Source organism: Bufo gargarizans, chromosome 9, assembly GCF_014858855.1.
Source record: "Bufo gargarizans isolate SCDJY-AF-19 chromosome 9, ASM1485885v1, whole genome shotgun sequence".
Taxonomy (NCBI): domain Eukaryota; kingdom Metazoa; phylum Chordata; class Amphibia; order Anura; family Bufonidae; genus Bufo; species Bufo gargarizans.
The window spans coordinates 185,700,076-185,713,348 of record NC_058088.1 but is presented as its reverse complement, the minus strand read 5'-3'; the positions used below and the strand labels follow the sequence as shown (position 1 = coordinate 185,713,348).

At 50.9% G+C, this 13,273-nt stretch overlaps 1 pseudogene; it reads left to right on the top strand.

Annotated features, from left to right (window-relative positions):
• The window catches only part of LOC122919858, a 54,304-nt pseudogene that overhangs the window by 37,267 nt on the left and 3,764 nt on the right, over positions 1-13,273 (top strand).

Below are 13,273 nucleotides of genomic sequence, written 5' to 3'. Positions count from 1 at the left end.
AAATTCAGGGCACATGCATGCCCAGAGAAAGGGTTCAGCTGGCCACCTTTAAAGGGGTATTCCGGTTGTAGCAAGGTATTCCCTATCCACAGGATAGGGGATAATGAATAGATTGGGGGTGCTAGCGCTGGGAATGAGCGGTGCGGTAGGTCGAGCTTGCCCACTGCTGCTCCATTCATCTCTATGGCTGCACCCTGCTATCTGCGGAGTCCCCACATAGATAAGAGGAGCAGCAGTGCCTGACGCTCTGTTCCTTTCTGGGGGGGTTCTCTTGAACGGACCTCCGCTGATCTAATGGCTATCCCCTTATTCCATGGGTCAGCAACCTTCAGCACTTCAGCTGCTGTGAAACTACAACTCCCAGCGTGCACACTTGCTCGGCTGTTCTTGCGACTCCCACTGGAGTGAAAGTGGTATTCTGGGAGTTGTAGTTTCAGCAGCTTGGAGGTTGCTGATCCCTGCCCCATTCTGTGGATAGGAGATAACTTGCTACAAGCAGAATACCCCTTTAAGTCCTGAAGGATTTCCTGCAGGGGAATGTTCTTTAGGGGCGGAAGCTCTATATGGCTGTACACCACCCTACGTGCGAGCATGCGGCACACAGTATTCACACCTCAGTAAAATGTGACCACAGAGCGAGCGTTATCTGCTAGATGAATCTGGTTACACCCGGCAAGCGGACACCTTACAGGTCTGCGGCAGATTAGTGCCCGCCTTTACATATACTTGTGGTGTCACTGCCCAATGACAGCTGCCTCCAGTGTATGACCTGCTGGAAGTGTGCCAGATGGCGGCACTATATGATAGCAATGGCCTCCATTGACACCAATAGTCGGTCGCTCTGACAGCGGTCATGCACCATTTGCAGAGCGTTGCATTGCCGGGCATAGCGGAGCTGGTCACCGACATGCAGCTGAGTGCAACCCTCTGCAAGGAAGAGAAAGCAGCGGAAATCAAATCAACTTCTGAGTCGCAGGTTAATTGCCTTTCATTCTTAGGCATGACCAGCAAACCGGTTGGTGTCCATCCTGCAGCATGCAAGGGGTTAATCCCTCCATCCCCCGGCTCGATGGCAGATGATGGGTGTGGTTATATTTTAAATGAGGAAGCAGATGCTGGAGGTTGCTATGGGGACAGAGCTCTTCTGTTGCTATAGCAACAGGAGGGGGACCGCAGGAGCCTTTCATCTCAGCACCTCGTCCTGCATCCTCCTTTGTTGCTGCCAAGACCCCGCGTGACCTCCCCCAGCACTGTCACACCACGTGTCGCCGATCCACGTTCGTCATGGGGGTCCGCCATTGACCCTAAAACGCTCGACGTCCCTTTCTCGATGTGCAAAACATTTGCTTTCAGTTGCACGAATGAGAGAAATCCTCATTAGCTTTTAACAGTGCGGATTTGTGTGCGTGGGCCCCCTGTGTGTGGTCGGCATTGAATCACTGGGGTTCAAATCCAACGTGGGCAACGTTTACATGGGGTCTCCGCGCCCCTTCCCCCATTCATGCTTTTCTCTGTCTTCTCCCGCAGTACACGTATGAAGGGAACGAGTCCGGAGACCTGACGGTCGACTTCTCCATCGTGTGGGACGGGCATTTTTACATCGACAAACCAGCGGCCTTCAAAGGTAAAGAATAAAATGGCTTTCCGCCGCCATATAGCGCGAGTACGGCGCCCCTCACGGTACGCGTCTCCCCACAGCTCTGCTCTACAAGTGTCCGGCTCAGCGCGACAGCTGCGGCCTGTGTCTCAAGGCAGATCCGCGCTTCGAGTGTGGCTGGTGCGTGTCCGAAGGGAAATGCCTCCTGCGACAGTACTGCCCCAACTCCAAGGCCAACTGGATGCATCTCAGCAAAAGGAACACCCGCTGTACCAACCCCCAGATCTATGAGGTAGGTCACCGGGTGAGATGATGACCTAGACGACTACTATGGCGCAATGGTCGGGTCCGTTATGGTGTCGTTTGGGCTAAGCGCCCCTTTTAACGGGAAGCTGTGTGGCTTCTTTAAGGGGCACCTGTCAGCAGTTTTGTACCCATGACGCCGGCTGACCTGTTGGCAGCTTAAGGCATTTGTGTCGGTCTCATGTTCATATCTGTCCACATTGCTGAGAAAAATGATGTTTTAATATATGCAAATGAGCCTCTAGGAGCAACGGGGGCGTTACCATTACACCTAGAGGCTCTGCTCTCTCTGCAACTGCCACATCCTTTCCACTTTGATTAACAGTTCCAGGTGTCTTGGTGTTTTTACAGCCTGGTCCTGTCAAAGTGCAGGGGATGCGGCAGTTGCTGAGAGAGCAGAGCCTCTAGGTGTAATGGTAACGCCCCCGTTGCTCCTAGAGGCTCATTTGCATATATTAAAACATAATCTTTCTCAGCAATGCAGACACACATGAACACGGGACCAACACCGATGCCTTCAGCCGCCAAGCGCACATGTAACAGGTCAGCCAGTGTCATAGGGACAAAACTGCTGCCATTTAAAGGGGAATCTAAAGCTTTATCACCGGTTTTCTTCTGTCCTCCTCCCACAGATCCATCCTCTCACCGGCCCCAGAGAGGGAGGGACACGGGTGACCATTACAGGGGCCAACCTCGGCTTGTACTTCAGAGAGGTGTGGGTGCAAGTAGCCGGGGTGCAGTGTGCATCCGTGCCCTCACAGTACATCAGCGCTGAAAGGTAAGTCATGGTGTTTTTCCTGGAGTTGCATCCATTGCTCGTCCAGGTGGGGTCCGTCCCTGGGTTGGTGACGGCGTGCTGCACTGTACGAAATGGAAATCGGAAGCTAAGCCACACCCCCTTTGTGAAACTCCTCCCCCTTTACAGTCAGTCGAATATGGATTTTCTCTGCCCTATGTCTCCTTAGTCCTCATTATGTTTCCTCTGCATTGTATACCTGGTGCATGAGGAATTTCCCCCGTTCACGCCTCCAGACCCTGCTGTAATGGAGGTCTGGCTGCATTCTCCAGTATATAATAGAAAGGGGACAGTCATTGACTACCGTGCCTCCGCTGGCGTGACCTTCATGTCTCCATCCTTTCTCCAAACGCCTGCGTGCCGCCCGCACCTGCCGATTTGACACCAGGGTCTCCTCTAATCCATTTGCGCGCTCTCCCTCTCCCCGGGAGGAGGACAGCTTTATGTTTAATGAACGCCATAAACGATCTCGCTCTCCCAAACTCGGTAAGAAGCAATTAAGACGTAATGCTCTCGCCATGAATCAAACCGTCTCTCTCTCCACCCTCGGCCGCGCCAGGAAGCTCCGGCGCAAATTGCAACCTGATGAATAGTTACAGGATGATGGATGGCCAATCTCCTCGTCGCTCTCCTAATTAAATCGCCATCCAGCGCGCCGGTGTACACCTGGTGTGACTCCCCCACATTACTTATCCTGAGAGTTCCCCCACGTGGTGCCCGCGCTCTCGTCATCCGCTCCCATTGAAAACTTACTGAGTAACACTTCCCAAACGAGACGGTCTAATTAGCCGCTTCCCTTTCCTTGGTTTATTACATTGTACACATTTCCTACAAAAGTATTTCCCCTATGTCCATTCAACCAGAATTATCTGTATATTGTGTTTGCACAGGAAGCGCTTGCACTATGGTTACTTGCCCAATTGCCCCCTGGTGAAAAGCTATCCTGCTCTATGGAAATTCTCACCAAGGTTCCGAAGTAATAAAATATTGTGCGGAATGTCCCAGGGCTGTTGCTTAGCAACAACCCGAAATTGCATCTGGTGACCGCGGCAATCTGCCGAGCCTCTGTCATCACCTAACCTCCACCAGGCCGCTTCTAGTCTCCTCGAGATGGTGGAAACCTGTTTCCATTTAGTCTTTACTCCTGGGTAGAATCTGCACCCTGCCTGTGAGATGCTGCGCGCTGCTGCACTAAGCGCAGCCTCTCCTGTGCCTCCCCTGCATCCGGATCTATCCGGCGTCCTGCTCACTGTTTGATAATCCGGGGAATAGAAGCATCAGATAAGATGTGATTTGGCCTGGGCAAAGCTGTCGTGGGAATCATTATTTTTAAAATAATTTTTATTTTTATTTTTTCTTCATCAGGATAGTGTGTGAGATGGAGGAGTCGCTTGTTCCTAAACCCGCCCCTGGTGTGGTTGAGCTGTGTATCGGAGACTGCAGCTCTGACTACAGGACCCAGTCCGACCAGCTTTACACCTTTGTGGTAAGAGTTCAGCCGTTATCGCATACATGTGCAGTATCCTTCCTATCCCCATTAAGGGCCCTTGCACGCGCCCGTATGCCCTCCGAGACATGCGGGCCATATGTGCCAGAGTGGCATTTATTGGGAGCACACAGCATTATAGATTGCAATGATGCTGTGCACGTCGGGCCGCCCACGGGGCTGTTGTCCCGCACCCGTATTATCTTACAAGTGCGGGACAATAGCCCCACGTGCACAGCATCATTATAATCTATGATGCTGTGTGCTCCTGTGCGCACGATCAATGCCGCTCACGGACCGTAAGTCTCGGAGGGCCCTAAAGCTGAGGAATATGTAAATAAATCCAGTCCCTGTGTCCCAAGATCTCAGCCATGTCCCCCCTCCTCACTGTCCTGCGTCTGGCTGCAGTAGGAGCCTCCCTCCTCTGATCAAGGGGTTGTGGCGCATTTGCAAGTTTATCTCCTGCACACTTGATAACGAACTGATCGATGGGGAGCTGACCGAAGGGAACCCACAAATCCCCCGATCTGACGGCGCGTCAGGTCCCTGTGGCTCCATTCATTCTGTATGCGAGCGATGGACTCCATCTCTGGCAGCCCCATCAGATTGGGGGGGGGACTGGACCCCCGTTCTTGGGATTGGTGGGGATCCCAGCGGTCGGACCCCCATCGATCCTCAGGATTTCTATAGGACCGTTTGCAGGATTCTATGCACGTTTCTATTTTTATCATTAATTTTATTTTTATTTTTTCGTGTTCTTTTTACCCCCAAGTCTGCCGTACATCGGGGAATTGCATTTGTAGCAATCGCCTGGTATGCTGTTCCATGACGGAGTAGCAGAGTGCTGGTGACATTATATGGGCTGTAGAGAATCTTAAAAAAATGAAAAATAAAATTTTTATGCCTGATGTTTTTCTCTTAGACTCCAATTTTTCATGATGTGCACCCCACTCGTGGCCCGTCCTCTGGAGGTACTCGACTCGTCATCAGTGGTAAAAACCTGGACGCCGGAAGCTCAGTGTCTGTCCTCATCAGAGACTCCGAGTGCCGATTTGTCAAGTAGGTGTCCATTTTTATTGAATTTCTATATAAAGGGGTTCTCCAGGCTTTTAACATGGATGACCTGTTCTCAGGACAGGTCCTCAATATCAGATCCGCGGGGGTCCGACACCCGCCACCCCCGCCGATCAGCTGTTCAGAGTATTTAGATGTTCTGAATTGTTGAACTATCACAGGAAATACTTTTTCCTCGTATTAAAGGGGTTTCGCCTTTTCTACCATCTACTTTAACAGGAGGAATCTGCATGAAATTGTCTGCATCTCGCCAGCATCCGCTCAGGGCCCCAGCCCGGCGACCATCACCCTGAGGATAGATAAGGCCAGCATATGGAACCGAGATGTGATCTACATGTACACTGAGGACCCCACCATCACCCGCCTGGAACCAGCATGGAGCATATTCAAGTAAGCTTCCCCACAGCTTTGCCTTATGGTGCCGTGTGTGTTGTCTCTTCCGATCAGAAGGACTGCAGTCTGCGGGGGTCCTGCGCTGGGCACGCGTCAGCCGCCATAGCATCCGTGCAAGCGCCATATGGGTGCTCAGGACTTTTAGTAGAGTCAAACATTTAACAGCTTAAACTAAAACCTGCAAGCTTCAAAGCCCCTTCCTTATCTAGATTCCTCCTCAAGTCAGTAAAAGGCTTATATGTCAGTAAATAGTGAAGAGTGATCAGTGGAGCCTCTTATCAGACATGAACCCGCTGCTCTCTCTCCTCACATCCTATCTGGTCACCATTTTATCTACATCACACGCTTCCTTCGGACTGAAGGTCCTTTCTCCTCAATTTCTTGTATATCTCCACCCCCCACAGCGGCAGCACTGCAATCACCGTGAGCGGGACGCATCTACTGACCATTCAAGAGCCCAAAGTTCGCGCCAAGTATTCCGGCATAGAGACGATCAACGTGAGTATATGCAGGGTGATGGTTGACGAAGCAAGTCACAAAGTAAAATGCTATTGAGGGTACTACCACACAACACGGTCGTCCTACGATCTCAGGGTGTTTTGCTGCAGCGATCAGCGGTGAAACTTGGAGCGAGCGTTCCCTGCGGCGCCACCACTGCAAATGACAGACGGCCTTATTGGAAATATAAGTCTGACTATTAAAGGGGTTCCCCACACTGGATAACCCCTTTTTGTTTGAGGGGTATTCTGACATTTGGCGGATCTCAGGGTGTTTTGCTGCTGCGATCAGTGGTGAAACTTGGAGCAAGCGTTCCATTTCCCTGCAGCGCCACCACAGGGCAGATGAAGAATCGCACAAGAGCTGTGAAAGTGAATAGGGCCACACTGTATAGTCGGTCTGCCTTGTTAATGGTCACAATACTGCCGGCCATTAACAATACAGAGCGACTTAATTTGTTAATTTAGAACCCACTGTAGCTTATACAACCGCAGCGTTGCACACGGCCATGCATTCTCTCTTCTTTCACATTGCAAGTCTCTTTCGCTCTGGAGGACCCATCGCAATCACGTTTTTAACACTGCAGCTCATTCATTTTAAAAGCTCTAGTGTAATTCTTCATCTCCCCTGTGGTGGCGCTGTAGGGAAATGAAACACTTGCTCCAAGTTTCACCACTGATCGCAGCAGCAAAACACCCTGAGCTCAGCCAAATGTCAGAGTACCCCTCAAACGAAAAGGGGTTATCCAGTGTGGGGAACCCCTTTAATAGTCAGACTTATATTTTCAATAAGGCCGTCTGTCATTTGCAGATCACGGATATCATGCAAGTCGTCATAAACATCCCATGCTGTCACAATCTCGTCCGTCAGGGGATTGACGCGCAATGACAATGTGTTTTTTTTGCTTTTTCAGACCTGCCAGATAATTAACGACACCCTGATGGTCTGTAAGGCCCCTGGTATCTATCCCCCGAATGGCGGGGTTGTTCCCGATGACGGGGTCCCACCAGATGAGTTTGGCTTCATCTTAGACAATGTGACGAGTCTCCTTACCTTGAACTTTACCTCATTCATCTACTACCCCAACCCCGTGGTGGAGATGTTTGGGTCCGGTGGGGTTTTGGAGATCAAACCAGGGTCACATGTCATCCTAAAGGTTGGTACTTTATTAAGTTTTGGAGGAGAAATGCATTAGAGAAAAGCCTTACCTTTCACCCCTGGATGTTTTGTTTTAGGAATTGCTGGTAATCCTGATTTTCCCCTTTTTAAGTAGATAATTGGAAAATCTGGAATAAAGAGGATTACGGAATTTTTGGGGATCATGAGGGGTATTACATAGAGCGGGAAGGAGTTTCACTTAAGGGTTTTGTGAGACTTTTATACCGATGACCGCAGTATCTGATCCGACATGAGGGACCCCCTGCTGATCAGATGTTTAAGAAGGTACCGGTGGTCACAGTAGTGCCGCGGCCTTCGCCTAGTACAACGCCATCCGTGGCTGTGATTGGTATCCCAGCTCAGCCCCATTCACTTCAATGGGGCTGAGCTGTGCCTAGACTACATGACCGATGAACCGAACATCACAAGCTGCGAGAAGGCCGTGCCGCTAAACAGCTGATCGGCGAGGGTCACCGATCAGATACTGATGACCTATCTAGAGGTTTCATCAGATCAGAACCATCGCCTCTCTAGTCTATGGGCTGTGTCTGTAACTGCAGCACGTTCCCATTTCTTTACATAAAGCCAAGGTCTACTGGATACAGCCCATGGACAAGGGAGGAGAAGAAAGTCAGACCTTCCGAATTCACCGCGGTGACCTCATCGGATGGCTGTGATTGACTAGATAATGCCGCACTTGCATGTTGTATTTGTTGCTTGCAGATTACATCAGCCACTTGTCTGACCCCATTTATACCATGTGTATGACACACACTCTTTCTTTCTGTTTGTTCAGGGAAGAAACTTGCAGCCTGCTGCCCCCGGAGGAGCCAAGCTGAATTACACTGTGCTGATCGGCGATGTGCCGTGCGCTCTCACTGTGTCTGACACCCAGCTGCTGTGCGACTCCCCCAGTCAGACCGGAGAGCATCGGGTCACTGTGAGTAAAACTTGTCAAGGCCGTCCCCATACAACGGCATCATGCAGTGCAAAGTCGCACCTAATAACGGTCACGTTGCAACGAGCAGGTGACACGACAGCCGGCAGAAATCTGAACCAGATGGATTTCTGTGCAACCAAATTAACGTTAATTAGTTGAAAAGCTGCCAATTCTGGTGGGACCAGCTGACCATCTAATGTGTATGTGGGTGTCCCAAGTCTGCCTGAACTGCAGGGATTGGGGGAATGGGTTGGGCATGGGGATTTCTACATGCCCGATCCTTTTGTTCTTAGGGGAGGAGTCGGGTAAAGGTTCATACTCCTTTCCCTGTGGAGAACACATGCATGCTCATTTAAGCCCAGCATGCAAGTCTATGGAAGGATAGGAGGAGTAGTTGTCGGACAGCTGTCTAAACTGTATAGGTCACCTACATCCTTACAACCACTTACCCCCATTCCTTCTGCCTCTCCCGTCTTCAGTAATCTTCCTCAGTAGATTCTTAAATCTTTGTGCTCTCACGATACAGATCCTGGTCGGCGGGATGGAGTTCTCCCCGGGAAGCCTTCGGATCTACTCGGACAGTTCCCTAACTCTCCCGGCCATCGTGGGGATCGGAGCTGGAGGAGGCCTGCTGCTTCTTGCCATCATTGCCGTCCTCATTGCCTACAAGAGGAAAACGAGGGACGCCGACCGCACGCTCAAGAGGCTCCAGATGCAGATGGATAACCTGGAGTCTCGGGTGGCGCTGGAGTGCAAGGAAGGTGGGTAGTGTGCGCTGCCTGCAGCCTGTTTTAACCCCTTGGTGTCTGTGCCATTGCAAAATTGTCTTCAACTATTTCCTGGGAGAGCTGGATGACAGCCGACGTGGTCACTATATAAGGGTACGATCAGATTTGCATACAGAAAATTTGAAATGTGTTGCGGAAACCCCATTCACGTTCATAGAATTGGGAAGTGACACAAAGTACTGAGCAGGATCCATGCCGAAATTTCCGTCCTATCCAAGGGCCTTATCCCATATCAGTCGTTACCTTGCTTTTATCCTGAATGGCCAGTCTGCCCGCTGCCACTTATCATTTCACGATAGCCCGTCAGATCCGTCCTTGCTGGGCGCTGCCGGCAATCCGTCTGGCCCCATTGGGTCCGGGGGAGATCCAGCCACAACCTGGCAAACATGCCTCTCCTCGGCATGTTTGCTGGGCGTCGGCTGGAGCTCTACGGACGCCATTAGTCAATGGAGCCGGATGGATTGCCGGCAGCGCCCAGCATGGACGGATCTGACAGGCTGTTCCCGGCAAGTGTGTATCCTGCAGCGATATGGAGGCAGGGAAGTGTATCTTTTCGTGAGATGCCGAATTTGCTTGTCAGGAGTCTGGTAAAGCTGGGTGAGCCCTCCAGTTGGAGCTACCATGAGAGCTATCTTGGTTGCCACCCAGCTTTCCTGGAAACAGAATAAACCCATGCACTAATAGGTCCTAAATGGCTATAAAATGAATGTGGATTATGTTTGAGTTAAGGTATTACATGCTGTCATCCCAAGGGTTAATAGCGCAGGCATGACCTCATCCAAGCGAACGCCTTGTGTCTCTGCACTTTCTTCTCTGGATCAATAAAGCTTTACACTGGGCTGCAGTGGCGCTTCGTCAATAGTGGGGGGGGGTACAATTAAGAGCAAGCACGAGATAAGCTAATGGCAGCGTGATTAATTCTACACGTCGGCCCTAGTGCTGCGTAGTCACTTTGCCGGTGAGTTATGGGTTAATCGAACACATTGAAATTCACTCATGGGGCGCGGGAACCAGTAGGTCTCTGCTCACACTGGCATCATGATGGTGAAGGGGGTTGAGGAGCGGCCCCTTCCTCGGACCTCCGCATCCTTGCCGGTCTGTGCATTCCTTGCCTTAGACCCTATCAACGCTCCGCACTTAGAATTCGGTTCCATCCCTCCGGCATGAACGTTCTCATCACTGACATTCCCCCCTCTTGGGACTTCATTAGCGGCGAGAAGTCAGATTGGATACAATAACAGGACATTCCCCGCAGACATTAACAGCTGCCGGCATCCCAGGAGCATGCCAGGCACCCGGGGGTGGCGCTGAGAGACCGTACCCTACAGGTGGAAGGAGAAGAATCTCAGAAGTATATACCAGCACCCCCTCCCCCCCCCCCCCCCCCAGCATCGTGCTCACGTCAAGCTTTGCCACGTATTCTCTTACAGGGGACATTCCTTATAGGATCGGCTCCTGGCATGGTTTCCGAATCGCCACCCACATCAGTGTCTACATCCATAACTTAAAGGGCATCTGTCAGCAGTTTTGTACTTATGACACTGGCAGACCTGTTCCATGTGCGCTTGGCATCTATAGGCATCTGTGTTGGTCCCATGTTCATATGTGCCCGCATTGCTGAAAAACAATTATGTTAATATATGCAAATGAGCCGCTAGGAGCAATGGGGGCGTTAAAGTTACACCTAGAGGCTCAGCTCTCTCTGCAACTGCCGCACCCCCTGCACTTTGACAGGACCAGGCAGTGTAAACGTCATCACACCTGGACCTGTCAAAGTGCAGAGGATGCGGCAGTTGCAGAGAGAGCAGTGCCTCTAGGTGTAACGGTAACGCCCCCGTTGCTCCTAGAGGCTCATTTGCATATATTAAAACATCATTTTTCTCAGCAATGCGGGCACATATGAACATGGGACCAACACAGATGTCTTCAGCTGCCAACAAGTCAGCCAGTTTCCTAGGGACAAATCTGCTGACTGATGCCCTTTAAACAGTGGCAGCATCAGTGTGAATGGTGAATACAGTGTCCCTTTAAGCCAGAACAGGAAGTGTTGTCATAAGGACATAGGTAGAGATTTGCTGCAGGTTTGGGTACGTTAGCTCCGTTATTGAGCACCATTTTTTATTTATTTATTTTTTACAGCGTTTGCCGAGCTCCAAACAGACATCAATGAGCTGACCAATAACATGGACGGCGTGAAGATCCCGTTTCTGGATTATAAGACGTACGCCATGCGGGTCCTGTTTCCTGGCATAGAAGACCACCCGGTGCTCAAAGAACAGGATGTAAGTTATTCTGATAAGGGTCCATTCACACGTCCGCATCCGTTCTGCAATATGCGGACCCATTCATTCTCAATGGGGCAGGAATGGATGCGGAGAGCGCACTATGTGCTCTCCGCATTTCCGGGCTTCGGCCCCGCAAAAAAATAGAAAATGTCCTATTCTTGTCTGCAATTGCGGACAAGAATAGGCAGTTCTATGGGGGGTGCCGGCCGGGTGTATTGCGGATCCGCAATACACTACGGACGTGTGAATGGACCCTTAGGATGTAGTTCATCCTCGCTGCTGCAGGGGGCGACTGCTGGATTACGTTAGGTCAGGGCCAGAGGTCAAAGAACTAATTAAATTATTATTATTTTTGTGTGCAGATCCCTCCTAATGTGGAGAAGGCCCTGAGACTCTTCGGCCAGCTCCTGAATAATAAGACCTTCCTGCTGACGTTCATTCACACCCTCGAAAACCAGCGCAGCTTCTCCATGCGGGATCGGGGGAACGTGGCCTCTCTGGTCATGGTGTCCCTCCAGGGTCGCATGGAGTACGCCACTGTCCTCCTCAAGCAGCTGCTCAGTGACCTGATAGAGAAGAACCTGGAGAGTAAGAACCACCCGAAGCTATTGCTGCGCAGGTGGGTCGTCATCAACAATCCAAAATTCTGGGACCACCTTGACACTGATCGCTGAAACAAAGGAGCAAAAACGCAGAGCTGAGCACTGTCCCCCGTTGCCTTCCATCAGCTTTGCTCGGCTCGTACTGGGCCCCATAGCCGTCGCCTGGTCTGCCGCTATGGTAGTTATGCCCCTGAGTGGGGGTCTCTGCACCCAGACCCCCATCCATCAAAACTTCTGACACATCACTATGACATGTCAAAAGCTTTGGCGGCTCCTCCATTAGGCCATTCTCTATTTCATCCTGCAGTATCAGGTGGAGAAAATCCCTTTAAAGAGTATCTGTCACCAGGATCAACCCTATTAATCCAGACTCCTGCCTTTATGCAAGTGAGGGCTTCAGTGCACTGGAGGAGCTGAGGTGCACCGAAGGCATAGGCTGAAGCCCTCACTTGCATTAAGAGTAAAAAAAATAAAAAATTCTCTGGAACGCTGCAACCAATTTTCACAAGACAGATATTTTAATCAGCAGGATCAGCCCCAGCAGGCTGGGTTTAATGGGGTTGAACCTGCTGATATAAGCTCTTTAAGGTCTGTGATAGTTTAGAAAGATTGTGCTACATTTTCAAGAATATTTACTTCTATTCTTGTAGGACGGAGTCGGTAGCGGAGAAGATGTTGACTAATTGGTTTACTTTCCTGCTGTATAAATTCCTGAAGGTGAGCGCCGAAGGATCCATGACACTACAGCTGCCAACAGTAGTCCGGTCCGCAGCGTTGCGCCGTGGCGTGGCCTGGCCCCCAGCGTTGCGCCGTGGCTCGGCCCTCCGCACAGTGCTATGCACAACATGGCAATATTCAGCAAGCATTAGTAATGGTACAGGACTCCTTTCTTCCCAGGAATGTGCCGGAGAGCCGCTCTTCATGCTTTTCTGTGCCATCAAGCAACAGATGGAGAAGGGACCTATAGACGCCATCACTGGAGAAGCCCGATACTCGCTTAGTGAAGACAAGCTCATCCGCCAGCAGATTGACTACAAAGTCCTGGTTAGTTTGTAGGAGCCTGATCTTCATGGTGCCACCACGCCTGGTCTTGCCTGCTCCTGCCCTAATCTAAGTGATCTCTTTTGTAGACCCTCAGCTGCATTTGTCCAGACGGTGAGAACGGTACAGAGATCCCAGTGAAGGTCATCAACTGCGACACGGTGACCCAGGTGAAGGACAAGCTGCTGGATGCTGTTTACAAGGGAATTCCCTACACCCAGAGGCCGAAGGCTGAAGACATGGACCTAGGTGAGGCAGGAGGAGATGATTTAGGTTGTGTATCTGGTGATATCTCCAGTGGCTTCACAATCC